Source organism: Corapipo altera, unplaced genomic scaffold (genome assembly GCF_003945725.1).
Source record: "Corapipo altera isolate COAL_440 unplaced genomic scaffold, ASM394572v1 22, whole genome shotgun sequence".
NCBI classification, from domain to species: domain Eukaryota; kingdom Metazoa; phylum Chordata; class Aves; order Passeriformes; family Pipridae; genus Corapipo; species Corapipo altera.
The window spans coordinates 1,168,191-1,190,332 of record NW_020884886.1 but is presented as its reverse complement, the minus strand read 5'-3'; positions in this window follow the sequence as shown (position 1 = coordinate 1,190,332).

The following is a 22,142-nucleotide window of genomic DNA, read 5'->3' as shown; positions in this document are numbered from 1 at the left end:
AGGTCAAGGAAAGCTATGGAGCAAGTTGAGTAGAAGGTCCCCTGTTTTTGGGACCCTCTTACAGTTTTCCACTTTTGTTTTGTACACGTGAAGGAATGTGAAGCGCAAGAAGCTGACAAAAAATTTAAAAAAATCATCTTTCTCGTGGTTTTTACTTACGTTTAAAATCTTTGTGACTAACTGAAGTGTTGAGTACTGGTTTTACATGGAAATGTTGAACTAAGATTTTGTTCAAAGGCAATCATAGAATCACAGAATTCTTTGATTGAAAAAGACCTTTAAAATCAAGTCCTATAATTAAACCATACAGTCTTACAACACAAGTGAAATTTTAGTCATCCAATGTACAGCTAACAACAGCAGAAGTAGCAAGAGGTGATTAAGAAGGTGTCCTCCTTTCAGCTGGGATAGAGTTAATTTTCTTCCTAGTAGCAGGTACAGTGCTGTGTTTTGGATTCAGTATGAGAACAAAACTTTGACGTTTTAGTTGTTACTAAGCAGTGCTTACCCTAAGGCAAGGACTTTTCAGCTTCCCACGCTCTGCCAGTGAGGAGTTGCGCAAGAATCTGGGAGGGACCATGGCCAGGACAGGTGATCTGAACTGGCCAAGGGGATATTCTGTACCACAGAGTGTCATTTTCAATATATAGACTGTGGGGAGGTGTCTGTGAGCCACTGATCACTGCTGGGGGGAAGGCTGAGTATTGGTCAGCGGGTGGTGAGCAATGGTGTTGTGCATCCCCTGTTTTTCTTGGGTTTGATTCCCCTCTCTCTCCTTTTCATTACAATTACTACTATTATCATTATGAATTTTTTACTTATTTCAGTTATTAAACTGAATTTCAACCTGTGAGTTTCACTTTTTTCTGATTCTCCTTCCCTTCCCACCGGGGGTGTGGATTGAGCGAGCAGCTGGGTGGTACTTAGTTGCCGTCTGGAGTTAAGCTATGACAGAAGGTGAAGAAAAATGGTAAGAGGCAAGTTTTCCTATATTCAACTAGTTATACAGATGACATTTTAGAACAGCAGATGGCTAGGAATACATTTAGTTTAGCATGACAAAGAAGTTGTTATCCACATGCAAAATAAAAATCCAGAATCTGAAAGGCAGAGTCGCTTCTCTCTGTACTGCCATAAGCATCTTCATAAGGAGCCAGGGAATGATAATCTGCTTTTAAACTGAGAAGGTAACAAAAAAAATCTGGCTATTCAGAGCAAGAGTAATTGGTAAGCTCCAGTAAAGGACAAATACAAGCATACTCTATTCACCTCTGAGTACCCCAGCATTAGAATCTCATGGACCTGTTGGGGCATGTCCAGAGGAGGGACAAAAATTATCAGAGGGCTGGAGTACTTCTCCCATGAAGACAGGTTGAGAGATTTGGAGATGCTCAGCCTGGAGAAGAAAAGACTGTAGGGAGAACCTACAACAACCTTTCATTGTCCAAAGGACCTACAAGAGAGCTAGAAAGAGGCTTTTGACAAGGGCTTGGAGTGATAGGACAAGGGGGAATTACTGTAAATTGAAAGAGAGGAGGTTTAGTTTAGATATTAGGAAGATATTCTTTACTCTGAGGAACAGGTCACCCAGAGAAGTTGTGGATGCCCCATTCCTGGAAGTGTTCAAGGACAGGTTGGAGAGTCTTAGAGCAACCTGGTCTAGTGGAAGGTGTCCCTCCCCATGGTGGAGGGCTTTGAAGGAGATGATCCTTAAGGTCCCTTCCAACCCAAACCATTCCAGGATTCTACGAATAGAGTAATAGCAAAGTAATCTCTGATTAGATGCTCGAGAGTGACTATATTGAGAGTAGCTGTATCATTGCAACATCCAAACCAGCACAGGGCCAGTGGCACCCACACACGGGCCTGTTTCTAACAAGTTGTAACCACACACCAGAGGAATCCTTTTCTGCAGGTAAACAAAGAGTCCTTGGTGTCCAGTGCAGTCTCATTCAGACACCCACAGAATGTCCTTCCACAGGAATGCACACAGATGTTTGTGAAATGCAGAGAATGAAGAGCTGAAGGAGCTGTGCACAGAGGTGCTTTGTACAGTGCATTTGGTGGAAATCCTCTGGATTATTGTTACTTTAAGTAGCACTGATTGATGCTGGACCCAGGTACATGAACTTGACATCAGACAAACCATGGTTTTCAGAACTTCTTCTTACTGAAAGCAACTATGGCCTTAATAAGCAGACAGAGTATTTGGTTTAAAACTATTTAGTTTTTTGAATTTTCTGTACTTTGGTTTTCCTCTTGTATTTGGAAATCAGTTTGCTATATGTTAAATCCCAGTAATTTCTAGTCGTTTCTCTCTGCAGAATTACAGGCTTGTGAGTGGGAAAGATTTCACTGACACCTATTTAAAGACTTCAGTGAAGAAAGCAATTAAGTTGGTGACATGATTCTTTTTTTTAACGAAGGAATCAAACTAATTCCTTCTGAGCAATTAAAAAGTAACTTTGATCTGCTCAGACAGGAGCATTTCTATTTAATTACAGATGAGTTCTATTGATTCTAAAAATTCTGGAGTCCAAGAAATTATTATTACATACCATCCAGTGAGGAAATTGAAGAGCAGGCCAGAAAACTCAGGATGTTTAAGTTTACATAAATTGGTCTATAGATGATTGTGTGTTTCTTCCTTAAGGAGGAAGCAGAATATACAACCCTGTTGACAGCAACCGCACAAACTTCGCTGCTATCTGTTTTCTACACAAGCATGGTCTGAAGAACCATTCTAGAAGGTATTTGAGGAGGGTTTATTGAATGTTGAAAACTACAATAATATTTATGTAGATTTCCAGCCTTTGCAATAGAAGCCTATCTCCAAGAAGATAAATTGCAGATAAGCACCTAAAGACTGAATGGCTAATCTCAGGCTATTGCTATCAAACTGGTAAACATTATCACCCCTGAAATCCTGTTTTAAAGGAGGAAAAAAAATAAGCACAGAGTAATTTCCTAAGAAGTATTTTTTGTCATTGAAACTGATGTCATGTTCAGATTCTGCTCAAGGACTGACTTGTGCCAAAGAGAAACGCAGGAATTTTCATGTGACTGTAGAACCTGTTGCTGGACCTCTACACATCCTCTTTGCCAGAGATGCAACACAAACAAAAGCCATAGCCCCTCCAAAATCAAAGGTTTCAGTGTGGTAACTGCTGCCTTGCCTTTGGCTTAAGGTATGAAAAACTGTGGGTGGATATTTAAGGAAACTCTTCCTGGATTTCAGGAGTTGTTTTAGAAAACAAAATGACAGTTCTTTAAGCACTACTCTTTTTCAGTAAACTCACACATGCTGCAATCTCAGTAATGTCTGTACATTCCAGCAGGAGCTACATAAATACCAATTCCATCTGTTAAACGCAGGCCTTGCTAATTGTTCACCTCTTTACCATGCCAGCATATATTCTTGCTTTGATAGAGGCTTTAACTAGAAGAGTTTTTTGCCAAACAATACTTTGCAATCCAATATTGTAAACAACTGCTCCTGTTTATCATTCAAGACAGATTGGTGACACTCACAGAAGGGGTGAGGAAAATGAGTCTCTCCCTTGACAGCTACGAAGCTGCTGTAGGCTTCTTGTTTGTGCTTTCTGAGACTTCAGCAGGAGGTTTTTCTGGCTCCTAAAGGCAGTGTGAGCATTACGTACCTAATTCAGTGTTAAAAAGCTTTTTGTTGCATGATTTTGCTTCCCAACTTGTGAACAGCAAAGTGCAGTGGTGAGGGCATTCACTTAGGCTTTTCAATAAGACAAAACTGTGCAGTATGAGTTCAAAACAATATAATTTGCCATCCACGTTGCAGAAACCCCTGCAAGAACAGTGATATCTTATGTGAAACATTACAGACGTAATGAATAACATTACACATCATTCCCAAATGTATTCACCCATGTTATTGTGTTCTAGAAAGAGAAGATAATATATAATAGAGTATGAAGAGCACTAGGTTTTTCACAGTAACAGCAGTTGTATAATCTTTAGCCAGTATTACTGAGATACAAAAACATACATAATGTTTTTATGTATGTTTTCTTAAGTTGCATTATAAAGATTCAGAATTTAAGAAATAAACATCCAAATACTTATACGTACCCTTTAGCAAAGTTCTTGAAGACTGACACAGTTTTTTCAGGTGTCACGTTTAATACAACTGATCAACAGAGGGCAGCAAATTCCTTGTAAAATCCTGGTATGCCATAGATTTAAGAGATTAGTTTAAAGAAGGTATTGCAACCATTATATTTCTTGCATTCAGAAAAACAAATAGAGAAATACATGGATTTACGAAGTATCTGCTGTTAACTCAGCAAGTTTTTCAGTGTTCTGTTACATCAGCCGATGAGGCATAAAGGCTCCAGTTCAACAGAGCACTTCCCAACATCCTAAATTTCTGCTTAGTGGAATTTCACCTTGATAAAGTGTCTGCTTTGCTTTAAGCACAGATTCACGAAACTGGAACAGAGTCAAAGCATGGGAGGAATTTTGGGAATCCATGTTCAGTTTCGAGAAATATTAATCTTTTTACATGATTTCTGGACTCTGATGAGAAACCTCCCCCTGCCCAGTGCCCAGACAGAAGTTCCCAGTTGCTTACGCGGCAATTTCTCTCTGCCACTGACTAGCTCTGAGGCTACCTGTCTTATGCTGGGCAGGAGGGGAACATTCTACACAAGAATTCTATAAAAAAGAGAATAAATAAAACTTGGTTTGAAGTGGAGTTCCTGGAGTTGGTTGCTCAGTATCCAATGTAGTACAAATTGAAGATTTCCCTGTAGTTGAAAATTACCAAATACAGTTTCTTTGATGTGTACTAGGGAAGGAGTTCCTGCTGCATTCTTTCACTCAGTAGAAATTATAAGAGTTGGATTTGATTTTTTTTTCTTCTTTTCTTCTATCCAACTACCTACCTACTTAAATGAAAACTGGAGAAAATCAAAATTTTTGAATCCTTTAGCACTCAGTCAAAATCTGTAGGTTTAAACACCCAAAACATACCAAACCCATTTTCTAGGGGTTGGGAGACAGAGTTGACACTCTGTGTAGAGTATAAACTTAATTTTCTTCAAGAAGAAAGGGCTAAGACTTTTACAGAATAAAATTTTTTGTTCACTGAGAAATAAGTTCATGTGTAAGAGGTATTAAATATCTGAAGAGGAAGGTTTCAGGAACACAATCAACATCCTTGGAAAACTGCTTTTCTGGATTTGTCCTACATGAGATAGTAGAGGTGGTTTGAGAAAAACAAACTAACAAATCCTTTCAAAAGAGGTAAGTTTACCTCTTTACTGAATTGTGTTTATTTGGTGCACCATTGCATTAATAATTCAATATCTATCTACTGTCCATTTTCTCGTTGCAGCTTGATAAAAATGAAGATTGATTTCGCCACAGCTCAGGAAAAGTTACCTGCTAGTGTAACAAGTTTGAATTTGCCCATCAGGACAGAAGAAAATGCATAGTTTTGAAAGACTTAAAAGTCTCATTTAATACTTAAATGGATAGAAGTAAAAAAATATATAGGTACAAAAATAGTGGTTTGGACTATACTGTATGTTTAAAAATAAATATATGCAAGGAAAATTCTCTATCCAATCATTTATAATCCACCCTTTCTCTCACCAAACCATTTGATATCTGTAAGACAGTCAGTGAAAGAGCAGATTTTGGATTTATTTAGGCACGTTAACATAATGAAAAGTCTATCCTTGAAGGTGTTTGCTTACTCATTCCTATTGCTTAAGCAATATCTTTACATTAGATTTTTTTTTTTATGACAATGACACAGACTTAAAGATCAGAACATTGAAAATAGTAGATCCTTATGTATTTAAACTGCAGCCTAGAGGGAGGAAAAGAGGCAACAAGTCTAAGTACTTCTATCTGCTGCAGGTGTTTTTTTTTTTTTTTTCTTCCTTCATTAAGGCATTTTAATGACTTGTATGTATCTATTCAGTTATACCCTCCTGGCAGGCATCTCAGAAGGCCCACATCACTTACATAGAAGGATTTATTGTTTTCTTCTCATTTCTTACACAAAATCCAGATCAGGTGCGTTGCTTGATTTTGTCCCTACTGATACCACTAACATACCATAGAGTGTTGGTTGATTTACCAGCTGTTTTACAGCAGCTTTAAAAATCCATTGCAAAAGCTACTGATGTTGAAAATGTTGAAGACATTCTGACAGGATATCCCCAAGGAAATATATCACACAGGTTGGTTTATTATTCTCTATTCAATTCATGACAGGCATAGAAATGGTCTCATTCTCACTTTATTCTAAAAGTAAGCTTATAAAACAGATTCCAAACTTACCCCTCTCTAAGCATTTAGCTATACTGCTTGAATCAAGAGGAAAGAAAACAAGGCAAAGACAGGCTCTGTCCCTACCTGTTCCTATCTCTGTGCTGTTAAAGGAGACGGTCACATCCTTCAGCAGGCCCAGAGAACCTTTTTGGCTTTTCTGCAGCCTAATGAACATGCAAGCAAACAAGGTAAGTTCTAGACAAAATGAGCAGCAACCCATAAAGATAATCCTGACAAAACAAATCAGGAACAATAAGAGACATACCTGGAAATCAAGTCCTAGGAATAGAAAACAAATTAAATGAAACTTTAACAGGCCAAAGGCCCAAGAGCTAAATAATGTGTGGAGAAAGAAGGAAGCCAACATTTGTGAGATACAGTAAGTTGATGTGTTTGGGTGAGGCTGCATAGTAACAGGCTCTCATCTTGTTACTCTCTGAAGAACAGTTTTGTAGCAATTACATAACACCCAAATCCAGCAAAGGTAACAACTGCTAGTTGTTCCTTATCCAAAGCAAAGTCAAGATCAGAGATCTGTTGAAAGTCAGTGCATTTAATTAACACTACATAGTACAAATGCACAAAGAAACTCCTCTAGCTGTAGTGCTGCTGAAGGGGAAGTATTAAGAAACTAAACATGAGAGCTTTCTTGGTAAAAGACCCTTCCTAGCTGAAGAAAGGGAGGGTCAAGTCCCTGCAGGTGATGGAAAGTCCTAGCACACCAGCTGAAACAATCAAGCCCAGCAGCACTAAGAAAAGCCAGTCCCTTAAAATAAAGGGAGATAAGCACAATGTGTTCTCTCTTGAGTGGAAAAGTACAAGTGAATAGTTGTCTGAACATGCTTGTGTTTCACTTTAGCTTTATTAAGGTAAGGAAAATGTATAAAGCAATTATTTTATTAGGGAATTTGATATGAGGTTCCTGATTTAGCATATAGTGGATTATAGGCATATAAAGAAGCGACAAGTCTTTCTAATGAGGTTTTGGTATCTTAACTTACAACAGACATAGCTTTTATCAGGGTATCTGTAAAAATTGTAATTTAATTTTTCTCTTCCATTATTTTAGGAGTGAACTTGGATCTTCATATTGTGGGTTTCTGAGACTGAGGAAAATCAGCCTCAGGAGTGTTTTATCCATTTGAAGTGTTTTGCACTTAAAATGGATAGTTTGATAGGGGAATTGTTGAATGTGTTGGCTTGTGACTTGAGAGACAAACTGGTAAGCTATTGAGGCACCTATACTTGGCTTTTTCTATTTAACACTTTTTAATGCCTGGTAGCTTTCAGTTACAGTGGAGCAGGTAAGAGACAGTATCACAGAAAGAAATAAGCTAAAATAATAACCCAAAGATATTATAAGGGGAGCTTTGAGAATGATTTAAGATACAGGTTTTTTTTCTCCTTGAATATTAATTTTTGAGTTTTAGCATATGTCAACTATTTAATGTTTTTAATCATATCTCTCAGCTACTTAAATGATCATTCTCTAGGGAATTGGAGTTTTAGAAGAGAAACTTAAAAATTGTATCAAATGTATTCAGCATAAAATCTGCTAACCTGATTAGCTTTTTTGACTGTGATGATTCACATCTCGCTTGATAGAGGGCTTAGTGCTTTGGATTCTGGCTGCTGAGGGAGCCTGATTCCTGATGCCTCTGCCCCATCTAAGGAATCCTGTGTTAAATGTGCATCAGCCTGTCTTAGTGATCAAGGGAGAGTGAAGGCTTTTCTTTTCTCCTCTATTTTTATGGGTAAAGGCCTGTTTGGATTCTGGTAGTGTCAGGGAGAAAGGACAGATGCACAGCCTGTTTAACTGGAAACCATGTTGAAATAGAGACTGTATTAGTGAAAGAGTGAAAGAGTGAAGAATCACATTTAAAGTAGTTGTAGGAGAGGGGAATTCTGGTCTGAATCTATCAGTTCTTATGCTGATTAGAGCATCTCTTATGGAGATTAGAATCATTAATGGTAGAAAAGACCTTTAAGATCATTGAATCCAACCATTAACCTAATGCTGCCAGGTCCATCACTAAGCCATGTCCCTAACTGCCACATCTACATGTTTTTTGAATGATCCAAGGACAGTGATTCCACCACTTCAATGGGGATCCCATTCCAACACTTGACCACAATTTCAGTGAAAAAATTTTTCCTGATATTGCACCTAAACCTCCCTGGTGCAACTTGAGACTGTTTCCTCTCATCCTCTTACTTGTTAATTGGGTGAAGAGACCAACCCCACCTGGCTACCACCTCCTTTCAGGTAGTTGAAGAGAGTGATAAGGTCTCTCCTGAGTCTGCTTTTCTCCCGGCTAAGCACCCCCAGCTTTCTCAGCTGCTCCTCATCAGACTTGTGCTCCAGACCAGCTCAGTTGCCATTCTCTGGACTCGCTCCAGCACCACAATGCATTTTTCGCAGTGAGGGGCCCAGAACTGGACACAGCACTCGAAGTGTGGCCTCACCAGTGCTGAGTACAGGGGGATAATCACTGCCCTGGTCCTGCTGGACACAAAATTTCTGATACAAACCAGGATGAAGCACCTCTCTTACTTCCCTTTAATTCTGTGTGTGGACTTTCAGTAGTTTAGTCCACTTTAGGTGCAGGTTGTTGCTCTTCATTACTTAGGTTTTCAAAGATAAAGAATAAGAAGTTAAATTCACAGTAACAGAACATGCTTCAACTCTCTAATTCTCCTTTCTCTCTGGCAGTAAATGTAAAACAAATGATTAGTTACACTCTACTGTAGTTTAGTTGAGACCTTATGTTCAGTGCCAAAGTACTTTGTCTTAATTTAGACCTTGAGCATATAAGCACTTGAGCATGTATCTAGAATTACTCACATGAGTGAAGCTATTGACTTCAAAGTTATTGACTAGCATATGAATCAAGTCCAGCCTAGGTTAAAGGTCTGTAGCCATTATTTCCTGACTACGCAAAAAATGGAGGCTAAGCAAGCTGTGGCTTCTGTCCTGTTGGCAGATTTTTCTCACAGATAAAGATCTATAATGAAAATAGTTTTCGGTATTGTTATTCTGGAGATGACAGGAACAGACAAGTAAAGATACTGTCACATTCCAGAGATCTGGCTCAGGGTGTTCAAGTTATTGTATACAGTATGGTTTCTTTTTTTTTTTTAGCCTGTTTCTGAAGGTTTTTCTCTGCAGGCCTGGTGTTGTGGAGATTGATCCAAACCCAGTCAAAACAAGTAGAAAGAACTTTTCCTCCTCTTTTTTTTTTTTTTTTTTTTTTTTAATGATTGCCTTCTGGGAATATGCCATGTTTCTCAGAACCTCTGCAGAAGCAATAGATATCTGGATTTCTTCTGAGTAGACTAAGGAACATGGAGTCACGTCTGACGTGACTAACTTAGTGCTGCTGATAGCCCACTTCAATATGGGATTTCAATGCTGTCTAGAACTATGTGTCACAAGCCTTGGGTAAAAACCCCTTAATTCCATCTATAAAAAGCCTGTCTTTTAAAGAGTAAATCCCAGCAATATGTGCTGAAAGCTATCTGAACTATTTATCTCTGTGTGACTAATAGATTCCATTGCTACCAAGATCCACTGCCAAATGACCAAAATTTCTGTTGTGAGATCTTCTTCATGAGACCACAGCTAACCATAAAAAAACCCCAAACACCGAAACCAAACAACAAAACTAACAAACAAAAAAACCCTGCCCTGAAATCCCAAAAAACATGCATGCCCCCCCCAACCAAAATAAAGTCACCCTAAAAAAAGAACATGCACAACTCCCACTCCTTTTTGAGTGAAACACTCCTTATTTGATAAAAGAGATATTTTTTTCCCTCCCATGAAAAAGGTCAAGACATGGTTTGACTTGAGAACCTGGGGAAGGGGAGAAGTGTCTTGTGCTGCCTCATGGGAAAAGCATTCCTCTAGTTCTACAGGTTTTGCCAAGGACTCAGAAGTTCAAGAGGGTGACAATCCCACGTGCTTAGCACTGTTTGCCTTTCGTTTGTTTGGATGTTTTTTTTATTTTTCTAGAATTAATAAAGGATATAGAGCTGCTTTGTCCCTTCTGACATGAAAAGGAGGCTGTTTTGGGGTATTATGTCTTCAGTTTGCAGATGTCTTAATGTCATTTGTGAGGCACTCTGCCATGAAGAAGTGCTACTGCAGATGGGGCCACTGCTGGAACAGGCAGAGCTCTGACACTGGGATGATGCTGTTCCTTTCCTATCTGCTGTCTGCTGAAACCCAGTGTCTGCTACTGCTGGTCTGGAGCTGCATGTGGGCTCATGGAGAAGAATGAGAGTTGTGGTTTGCACTGCAAATCTGCAATACAGGAGCAGTGTTACTGATCTCAGCCTGTCCAGTGGTGACAGACGTTGCTCTGCACTGTTTCTGATGAATATAAATGTACCTGCTGAACAACAGGTTGCTGGATATTCAGAAATTTTGTGGCCTACTTGCATCTTGGGGGAAGCTCTAGTGTTTGCTCCTTATAATGGTTGATTATAAGCTGTTCCTCTTCAGTTTCAGTTATAATCTAACCCTTTTGACTCCTTACAGGAATTATTCTGAATATTCCGATGTCTTTCTCTCTGAGTCCTGCTCAAGCAGATGCGCTGCATGAAAGCTGTGTACCTTCTACAAGCAGCAGGACTGTCAATAGTTCTTCTAGGGCCTGCAAGAAGCTCTGTGGATGTCTTGGTTCTGAATCATGTTTTATCCTTCTAGCCTTCTAGCAACTGTGCATGCATCTTTTTACTTCAAGGTAAGACTTCTACTAGAGGCCATGCAAAAAACAGATTCCTTCTTAAGGAAGACAGATAAGTCATTTGCAGAGGTTGCCTGTGTGTTTCAGCGCAGTAGCATTGAGATGATAGTGCTGGTGAGCACAGCAACCTAATTCAAAGCTGCATTATCACTAATATTATATACTGTCCTTGTGTTACTTGCTTTTAACAGGGCCAAAACCTCGTAGAAGGGGAAGCAGTATTGGCAAGAATCCAGAACTAAGAATAGTGGCTAATATAAAATAAATAACATCAAACTCCATTGTTATTTCACTGTAAGCATAGAGCTTGGAATAGACAATTAGAGGTGTAAATTAGCAGCAGCTGATATAAGCTGATATTTTGGGCTGAAATGCAGCCCAAAATAAAAAGTTTGTTGACTAAGTTAAGGAATGTAACCATGCTCTGTATTTTTCCCAGGTTTGTTTGCCGCTTACTTTCTATAAAAGTTTTTTTTAACTTTACTGCATCTTTTGTAGAACAACATTGTAACCTTGATTCTCTTGTGAATACTCTTGATATTGTTGGTATTGTCACTGAATATTGCTGGTATTGGCACTGGGTGGTCCCTGGTGCTCAGCACTTCCACTGTGTAACATGAAATAAAGGAGGCTTTTTGGCTGACCGAGTCAGCTTTTGATAATAAAAAAAAGGATGTGTGGGGCTTTACCATTTAAGCTGGAATCTCTGGAAAACTCTTTCCAGTGACTAATTTGGTTCGCAAGACACCAGAGTTTTCAGCAACAATCTCACTTCTAGACTTTATTAAAACCTCGTGGCCATGATTCATTAGACAGTGCTAAAGAAGCCTGCTGTGTGTATATCCAGAGGGAAAGTGTTATAGTCCTGAGCTGAGTTCTTCTCAGTTTCCATGAAGCAAGGAAGATGCTGAGAACCAGAGAGGTATAAGGCTGGGTCAGAGAAGTAAAAGGCTTTCTGATATATTTGTGTGGAGTAATCCAGGTGTGCACTTGTATAAACATAAGGCAGCTGGGAAACCTGACAAAGGCTCTTTTGTCATGGTTTGAGGACTGATTCAATATGGAATTATAGCTGGGATCTCTGTACAGCAATGCAAGTCAATTGTACCCTCATGGAGCATGGCTCCTGTGTGCAGTTTTTTCTTCTCAGTTCAAAGTGTTGTTCAATGACCAGGTTAAGAAGCCTTTAGTGCAAAGCCCCATGACTGAATTTACATTTGTGGTAAAATGTGGTATTCTACTACAGGAATAAATATAGTCCTGTATCCAGAGAGTTTTCTCAAAGGGAAGAATAGAAAAGGCAGATGAGTAACTGGATAAATTACAAGGAAAGGTGCAGACAATTCTTGGTGAAAAGAGCTTGGTCTTTTGGTGGCATAGGCTTGTACTTGGAACATACAAGCCATTTTCTAAGAATCCAGCTAATAAATGTAATGAAGAAACTCAGCACGTGATATCTGTTAATGTTAAAACCAACACCGAGAAAGTATAACTGGACTTCTGCTGTAGGTAGCTAAGGGTGGAACTATTCCAGTCGGGCAGCTTCTCTTGGATACTGCCCAGGTGTGACCAATATCAAACATCACCTGACCAGCACAACCAGCTCTGAGCAGTTGCCACCAATTTATGGAGAGGAAGAGGGAGCAAAGACTTCCTGACTGACTGGAAGGATAAGATAATGTATGTGCGTGAAATACTCTGGATAAGATTCTTAAAAGCTTCCTGCTAATATATGGGAAGTTCACGGTCTAGTTCTCTGGTCTTCTTGTGGTTTAGTGATGCAGTATAATTGTTGTCCTTCAGTCAAGGAATCAAAGCATATATTGACTTGCCCAAGCACAAACAGGCACACTTGTGCGTAGAAATGAACTCACATCTTCTGTTCACAAGACAGCCTCCTTTCTCTCCTGTCTAGTCCTATCTACTTAAACAATTGCAGGGACATTTGCAGAAAGCAAGGAAAGGGACAGTGACCAATATGAATGGTTTCAACAATCTGCTTATTTTCTTCCCTGATTTGCTAGATGAATCTCTCTGATAGGAAAGCAAAACTCCAAGAGCATCTTCCTAAGGGGCTGGACTGAGCTTTGTGACCCAGTAACTTCATCAGGGATGAGGGGAGGAAAATGTGTGTGAACTGATCTGTTCAGATGTGTTGTCCTGCAGCTGCTCTGAAACCATGTTTTTCTGATCTCATTTCCTTGCTTATTTAGCTCCCCTTCCCCTTTAGTCCCCCAGCGGTGTGAATAGTTCCAATCATTAAAGTGATGGGCAGGGAGATAAGGAGGAGATGGCTGCATACTATTTCTTGTATTTGAGTGTGTGCCTGTAGAAATACTAATCACAACACTGACCTTTCATCTGGTAGTAAGTTGGCTCAGTCTCATCCAGTTGTAATGTGATCATCCAAATAATACACTTGTTGTGAATCCCAGAATATTTTGTACATCATAGCCTTCCCCACTTCCCTTACCCCCATGGCATCAGTAGGGGTATATACTTCCTTCCTAAAACTCTTCTTTTTCTGTAATATGTGTGGGGTTTTCATTTTTTGTTTGGTTTGGGTTTGGTTTGTTTTCTCCTGTGGCTTTCCACTCAGAAATTGCAAACTGGAACAACTTCATGTTAACACCACTGCCAGGACTGAGTTGCTGCTAATGCCTTAAGCATTCCTCGTGGCATTTTTGGTCAGGTGTCCTCATAGGAGCACACAGGTATGTCAGCCCTTTCAGCTAATCTCTAGTTTCTCTGAGGAAGGTGAAAATCAATGACAAAAAGTGTATCTCTAACATGGATGGTAGGGATGTCTGAAACCAATGTGTTTTGCACATTGTGGATGCTCATTTCTGTTTTTCTGACTCATTGCAGGACCTCATTCCCACAGGATGCAGTAGAGGCTAAAAGTTTACTCAGGTCATGAAAGAAAATTGGTCCAGTTAATGACAAAGAAATCCACAAAAGTGTGATAAATGCACTGAAATATCTGAGTTGGGACGTTGCAGATGTGAAGCTAGTAGGAAACTGGGAATTCCGGGGAAAAGCACTGCTCTTGCTCTTCCCTAGGCATTCAACAGTGGCTTTAGGTGAAAGGAGCATATTTAGAACAGAGGGACCCTTGGTCTGACTAAGTACTTAATACTTAAATAACTAGTAAAATATTCCAAGTACAATTTCTACTATCTGAACAATGTTACTGTCTCTTGATATTTCTCTCTTAAAACACTGAATGACCAGCTAGGATGTCATGTGCTCTGAGACTTGGGGCTTTTGTGAGAGCAGCTGTGTCTGTTTCTCTTGAAAATAATGCAGAACAATGAGTTCTGTCTCCTATTTCTTCTTAAAATCAGGTTGTTCCTTTAAAATTGCCCTTCCTTTTCCAAGAAGGACTGCACTCTGAAGGGAGCAGGGGGAGGTAGCAGTCAGTGGATTGCTTTTCCAAAGAGGTGCTGCCAGGATGTTCAGCATGACTCAGAAACTACAGGGTAATTACTCAAAGGACTGTTACTCAAGGGTGTGTTAAAGATGAAGGCTGGAAGCTGGTCACTGCACATACCAGGAGTAAGGTTCATCCTCCTTCTCAGAATTTGGCAGGTAGGACCAGCACCTTCTACAACAGGTATGAGGCTCTGGCACTAAAAGGCCAGACAACTGATGAAGTGACCAAAGGTCCTTCTGGGGTAGTGGGGCCTCCTAAAACAACACCATCTGTACCCTGCTTCAAGACTTTCTCTGTTAAGAGATAAAAAAGAGTAGTTGTAATAGGAGACTCCCTTCTAAAGGGAATGGAGGGTCCAACATGCAGAGTGGACCCAACTCAAGGGGAAGTCTGTTGTCTCCCAGGGGACCACATAGAGGCCATTACTGGAAAAATCTCCTATCTGCTATTGGTTGTTCAAACTGGCAGTGATGAAATAAGAAAAAGAAGTCCAAGGACAATCAAAAGAGACTTCAGGGCCCTGGGACAATTGGTAAAGGGATCAGGAACACGGGTAGTGACTTATTCTATTCTTCTGGTAACAAGGAATAATACTGATAATAATTGGCAGGTCCATCAGGTCAATGAGTGGCTCCAAGGTTGGTGTAATCAGAAAAATTTTGGTTTTTTTGACCTTGGGATGATCTACTCAACACCTGGTCTACCAACACTTGATGGGATGCACCTATCTCAGAGAGGGGAAAAGAGTTCAGCACAGGAGGTAGAAGGGCTCACTAACAAAGCTTTAAACTACCTTGGAAGAGGGAATAGATAAAACCAGGCTCGCCAGTGGTGAGCAACAGGATGGTGTGCCAAAACTTGAGAAAATAAACACTTATAGGATCCCCCAATCTGCCTCATGAGGTATTGGCTGCAATGTACCACACCCGAAATGTTTTCTACACTAATGCACACAGCTTGAGGAACAAACAAAAGGAGCTGGAAGCTTTGGCCCAGTCCCAGAGATTTGTCACCATTGGCATAAGTGAAATCTGGTGGGATGACTCTGGAGTGCCTTGTAGGATGGTTACAGGCTCTTCAGATGGGACAGAAGAGGCAGGGAGGTGGCACTGCATATGATAGAAGGGTTAGAATGTATAGAGATCATGGTTGGCAATGGCACAGTTGAGAGCCTCTAGGTAAGAATCAAGGGACAAACAAATAGTATGGATGTCATTGTGGGAGTCTACTGTAGACCTCCTAGACAGGACACTGAGGAATTATTCTTTGAGGAACTAAGGGATGCTTCCAACTCAACTGCCCTTGTCCTTATGGGGGACTTCAACTTGCCAGAAGTAAACTGGGAGCATCACACAGCTGTTACAACCTGGGCCAGAAGGTTCCTAAAAAACCTGTATGACAACTTTATGGAACAGGTCCTAAGGGAGCTGACTTGGAAAAATGCCCTCCTTGATCTGCTGCTTGTCAACAGAGCAGATCTCATGAAAGAGGTGGAGATTGGCGACTGTCTTGGCCACAGTGACCATGAAGAAATTGAGTTTAAAATCTCTGTTGACAGGAGGAAAAGTGCCAACAAAATCTCAACTCTGGACATCAGGAGAGCAGACTTCAGGCTGCTCAGGAAATTAGTAAGTAAGGTCCCCTGGGAAAATGTTTTTGCAGGTAGTGGGTTCCATCAGTGCTGGTCATTTTTTAAACATCACCTCCTAAGGGTACAGGAACAGGCAATTCCCAAAAGTTGGAAGTCAAGCAGGCAAGGCAGAAAGCCAGCTTAGCTGAGCAGGGATCTTCTCTTGGAAATAAGGCAATAAAGGAAGGTGTATGCTCAGTGCAAACTGGGTCAAGTGACATGGGAAGAATACAGAGATTCTGCTTGCTGCTGTAGGGAGAAAATCCGTGCAACCAAAGCTCAACTGGAGTTGCAGCTGCCAGAAATGTGGGGGACAATAAAAAGAGTTTTTTCAAATTTATTAATGGCAATATGCAGTACAGAAATATCATCGACCCATTATAGGATGAGGATGGTCACCTCACAAACAGGGGCAGAGATAAGGCAGAGGGGTTTAATGCTTTCTTTACCTCTGTCTTCAACATGGATGATGAACCAAAGGGGTCTCAGTGCCCTCAGCTAGAGGACCATGACTGCGAGAATGATCAACTCCTAATCAAACCTGAGATTGTGTGGGAATTTACTGCTTCAGCTGGATCCCTGCAAATTTATGGGGCCTGATGGGATTCATCCCAGAATCCTCAAAGAGCTAGCTGATGTCATCACAAAACCTCTCGATGATTTTTGAGCGGCCTTGGGAATCCAGAGGGGTCCTAGCTGACTGGAAGCTGGCAAATGTTGTCCCGATTTTCAAGAAGGAGGACCTCAGAAACTACAGGCCTGTCAGTCTCACTTCAATGGCTGGTAAAATTATGGAGAAGATTATTCTGAGATGTACTGAAAACACCCAAAAGACAACGCAGTCTTTGGTCACAGCCAGCAACGGCTTCATGAGAGGAAAGTCCTGCTTAGAAAACCTGATTTCCTTCTATGACAAGGTAACCCACCTACTTGATCAGGGGAAGCCAGTTGATGTAATTGTTTTAGATTTCAGTAAAGCTTTCAATTCTGTCTCTCTCAGGACCCTTCTAGATAAAGTGTCCAGCACAACTGGATAAACACATCCTGGCCTGGGTGAACAATTGGCTCACGAGTCGAGCACAGAGGGTAATAGTGAATGGGGTGACATCAGACTGGTGACCTGTCACTAGTGGGGTTCCACAGGGCTCCATCTTGGGCTCAGTGCTCTTCAACATCTTCATAAATCACTTGGATGCAGGGCTGGAAGGGATACTAAGCAAGTTTGCAGATGGCACAAAATGGTGAGGAGCTGTTGACTTCCTCAAAGGCAGGGAGGCCCCGCAGAGAGACCTTTCACCTTTAAATTGAGAGAGTGGAAAATACTACAAGGCTAAAAAGTACTTGATTGGTTCAATAATTGGATTGTGGGTTTGTTATTTTTGTTGTTGCTTGGTTGGTTTTGTTTGTTTGTGGTGTTTTGGGTTTTTTCCTTTTAATTAAATAGCAAAACTTCTTAGTATAGGTAGCAAACTGCTGTAGGAAAGTAGAAAATAACCTTTACTGTAAAATACAGATTTGCATGCCTAAAGGGGAAAATACTCTAACATTTTTCAAGGGCTCTTAAAAGCAAATGAGAATGTGTTTAATTTGATAGGCTGATCTGACTCTCACTCCCAATGGCCGATTCCTAAATGTCATTGGGAACTCAAGGGGCTTGAGTAGAATAGTTGCTCTTAAACGTTTTACCCCAAAACTCTTTCGAGCAAAGTTGAACTGATGTATAAGCCCCCAAGGAGCCAACAGAATCACTGAACAAAAACAGAAATGAGACTTCTGGGCTTAGCACAGTAGAAATACACATAGTAAGGACTTCTGCGTCTCTCTTGAGTTCCTACCTTTCTTGGAGTAAAACATTGGTGTTCTGTCACAGACCACAGTCTATATACTTACGGTGCAATGGAAAGGAGAGAAGAAATTGTGAAAGGAAACTGCATAGTGTGAAGAATGCAACTGTACAAAAGTTTCTATAAATTTTCTTGATGTCTGAATAAAAACTGAAGAAGATATCTCTTGTCTAAGGGGAGACTGCTCTACAAACTGGTTAAACTACTTCCTGCTTGGTAACTTATTACAGTAAAACCCAAAGGCTTTGAAAGAAAAGGATGAATTTTCAGGGGATTTTATAGCCTTTCACAAAATAGATGAAAGTAGCATTGTATTCCTTTGTTTCTCTGTACTTCAGTTCAAGAATGTCACTTAAACCACATGTAATGAAGTCTGATCCCTTTCCTTTTCAAGTTCATCTGGGAAGAAACCTAAACAGTAGGTCTCACATTAGAGGGCTAATGTAAATGTCAGGATGGTATACTTGGTATCTTGCTAAAAATGAAGTGGTTTGTTGTTTTAGTTTTGTAACTAGAATATAGCTTTATGTCAGAGGGCATGTCTGAATATTTGTTTGGCTGGAAGACTGATGGGGATAGGGGAAGAAGAGATGTAGTCCTCTAAGGGCTATTTTCTATAATGATTTATTCAGCTCCAAAGACTGTTTGGAATATTTAGAAACTGAGTTTATTCCTCCCAACATTTTGTTTTTGGTAATTATGTATTCAATATAAATCACTAATAGTTTGGACTTATCTATTTTGGGTGAAAAACAACTGCTGACCTGTTTCTTTGCTATATTTACCCTGTGCTGCTTCATAGCATACTTTAGAAAATGTACTGATTCCTTTCCGTGCAGGGAAGTTGACTGCTGGGGGAGAGGTGAACAAATGAAATTTGCAGCTCTGATTTCTGTTCTTCAGAACTGCTGCGTCTCACGAGCTATTTATGAGAATGATGGAATGACTTGGGTTGGAAGGGACCATAAAGATCATCTTGTTCCAAGCCTTCTGACATGGGCAGAGACATCTTTCACTAGACTAGGTTGCTCAAAGGCCCATGCAACCTGGCCTTGAACACTTCCAGACATGGGGCAGCCACAGCTTCTCTGGGCAACCCATGCTAGTGTCTTGCCACCCTCTCAGTAAAGAATTTCTTCCTAATGTCTAATCTAAATCTCTCCTCTTTCACTTTAAATTTGATATCACTTTTCCTATCACTACACGTCCTTGTAAAAAGTCTCCAGCTCTCTTGTAGGCCCCCTTTAGGCACTGGAAGTCTGCTATAAGTTCTCCCCAGAGCCTTCTCTTCTCCAGGCAAAACAGCCCCATCTCTTTCACCATTTCCTTGTAGGAGAGATACTCCATTGATCTAATTATTTTCGTGGCCCTTCTCTGAACTTGCTCCAACATCTCCACATCCTTCTTTTGTTGGCAGCCCCTCTTTGTGTTTGAGTTGGTCCAGGAACTCCTTGTTCATCCATGTAGGCCTTCTGGCATTTTTGGTCAACTTGCTCTTTGTTAGGGTGCATCACTCCTGAGCGTGGAGGAGGTGACTCTTGAATGTCAGCCAGCTTCCTTGGGTTGTCTTTCCCCCAGAACTTTATCCCATGGTATTCTGCTATAAAAATCCCTGAAAAGGCCAAAGTCTGCTTTTCCAAAATCCGGGGCAGTGAACTTGCTTTTAGGCCAAAGTAATTTTTTTGTTTGTTTTTAAGAGTTGATCAGGTTATTGTCTTTTCATAAAACTTAAACCAAAACGCAGCCCTGTTTTTCATGGGGATAAATCTGAGGCCTCATCAAGCAGAAGAGGATTTCATTTTGGTGTGAGAATGGCACCTCAAATATAACTAAAGTAATGGAGTTAAGCATAGGTTTCTTGACAGGTTTCCATTGTTGTGATTTCTTAAATAGTTTGAACTAGTTAATCAGAACCGGAGATGTAAATATGAAGATGTGGGTGCTAATAAATGAGACCTCTAAGACTACAAAATTGATAGTAACTCTGCTTCTCATACATTTATTTCCATGCTGTGCTATTTTGTCTCAAAACTGAATTCCATCAGATCAAAAGGCAGATTTCCTTGGTTTGTAGGATTTTTTGTTCATTAGTTCTGGTATGTCTTAGTATTTATGAAGATGACAATGCCAGTAGGAACATTAGATTACAAAGGTAATTCTGAAAAGGTCAGCAGGTCTGACATGCAATTTGTCTTATTCAATTAGGCTTTATATTGATGTCCTGTCTGTCTAACCAGTATGGTAATCACTTCAAATATAAATGATGTGTGGACAATTATTGTATGTTTTTGTTTGAAAAACAATTAGAACCCTGAACAGCTCCAGTGACAAAGCTAATAAACATTTAAACTACAGTATGTGATTTTGTGTTGGCTTTGATCATTAGCTCTTGTAGTCTACTTGATTTAAGAATTTAATAGACAAAAGAAGTGTCCAGCTGTGGCATCTGTAAATAAGTTAAGAAATACTGTCTGGTTTTCATTACTTATCCGAATGAACACGTATCCAGAATTAACCAGAAATGCATGAGGCATACTCACTACATCTTCCTTAATCTAATGCCTGTTGCTATGATTTAGCATCATATTCCAAAAGTAAAAATATATTGACCTCTATAATCCTTCAAAATGCTTGCTCTGCATATTTAGTACATGTCTGATGCTGTTCAGTGGAATATAAAGAGCAGCTGTCTACACTGATTCGCTAGAAGAAATGAAGGAAGGATAAGTGTCTTAAGTTTAAATAGAATAGGTATAAGCAGCAAATAATTCAGGAGAATTAGAATTTCAAATCCAATCCATTTCAATTATCTATCATGGCTTGTCAGTATCCAAGGGTTTTCTTTTTTTGCTTCAACTTTGTGTTCCAACAGTTCTGAAATTAAATTAGAAATTATGAGAAAGATCGCATCCCGCCCTTTCTTGTAGTAGTCACAGCAACCTGCCTCATTATTTCATGGAATGGTCTTCCTTCATCCTAATGAAACAGGAATACTCATTTATAATTCTACAGCACAGAAGGACATTGCAGAAATTTGAGTCAACTGGAATAAAACTTATGAAGTTATACTTCTTACTAGTCCTAATGCTACTAAGAAACGCAATAGATTAGTATGTGGAACAAACAACTGTCCTTAAATCTTTCAAATCATACTTAAAACTAGTTAGTGTTTGGACCTCCTTTTGTGGACTATTACCTCTACACTGTCCTTGAAACTTTGTCTTAATCCTTTCTTAACAGTCTTTTGGAGTCTTTTCTATTTTCACTGAATGAAGCGTTGATATTATTTATTCAGGTGGCTGAAATGTACATCTTTGCTCTAAATTATTTTATATTTCCATAATAGTGATTCAAGTATTTAGGTATTTTAAAATTGCTTTAAGTATTTCCTTCTTCTACTAAAGCACTTTTAATCAGAACTTATTTATGTCACTCTGATTTTACCCTTGAGCAGCAGGAAGCCTGGCTGCCAGACGGTGTTCATTGACTCTGATTGTGCAACCATGTTTTGAGACTGTTAGGCAAGAGAAGAAAAATAATGTCCTCTCAGAGAAGAGACACTCCAGTCTTGCCTGTTGGTGCCTAAGACAGGATTGTGTCCCTGACAATACAGTGGTTCTTTCCTTGTTTTTCTTGGAAATATCGAAGACTAAATAGTAATTCTTAGATGAGGCTAAAAAGGAGCTGCTTTTCTCAATGGAAACTGTAGGAATTCGCATTTCCATATTGTATAAGGAACTGAGAAAAAGACTATTTGCTTGTACATTAAGTGGTTCTGAAATATAGGGATATGTCCTGCATCTCTCTGTAACTGCAAAGGATGCAATGCTACTCAGGAGATGCTAGTTCTGTTCCTGCTACCCATAAGCTTTGCAACATTAGGTAAAACTTCTTAAATGTTATGGATGTCTCAGCACTAATTGCCTAAGTAGAAGTGCTGAAAAAGTGTTCCTCTGAAGACAAAATGGTAGATCAAAAGGTAAAGAATGTTCTTTAAAACTCCTGTTATATTTTTTCTACACTGGGCTTTACTTTAGGAATCAAATTAAACAGATGAGGATGAGTGTTCAAATACTTCCAAGATCTACTTGTGAAGTAGAAAGTAGTAGTAATTAATGAACTCTGGGGGTCTTGCTGCTCTGCAAGCATGTCAGAACTATAAA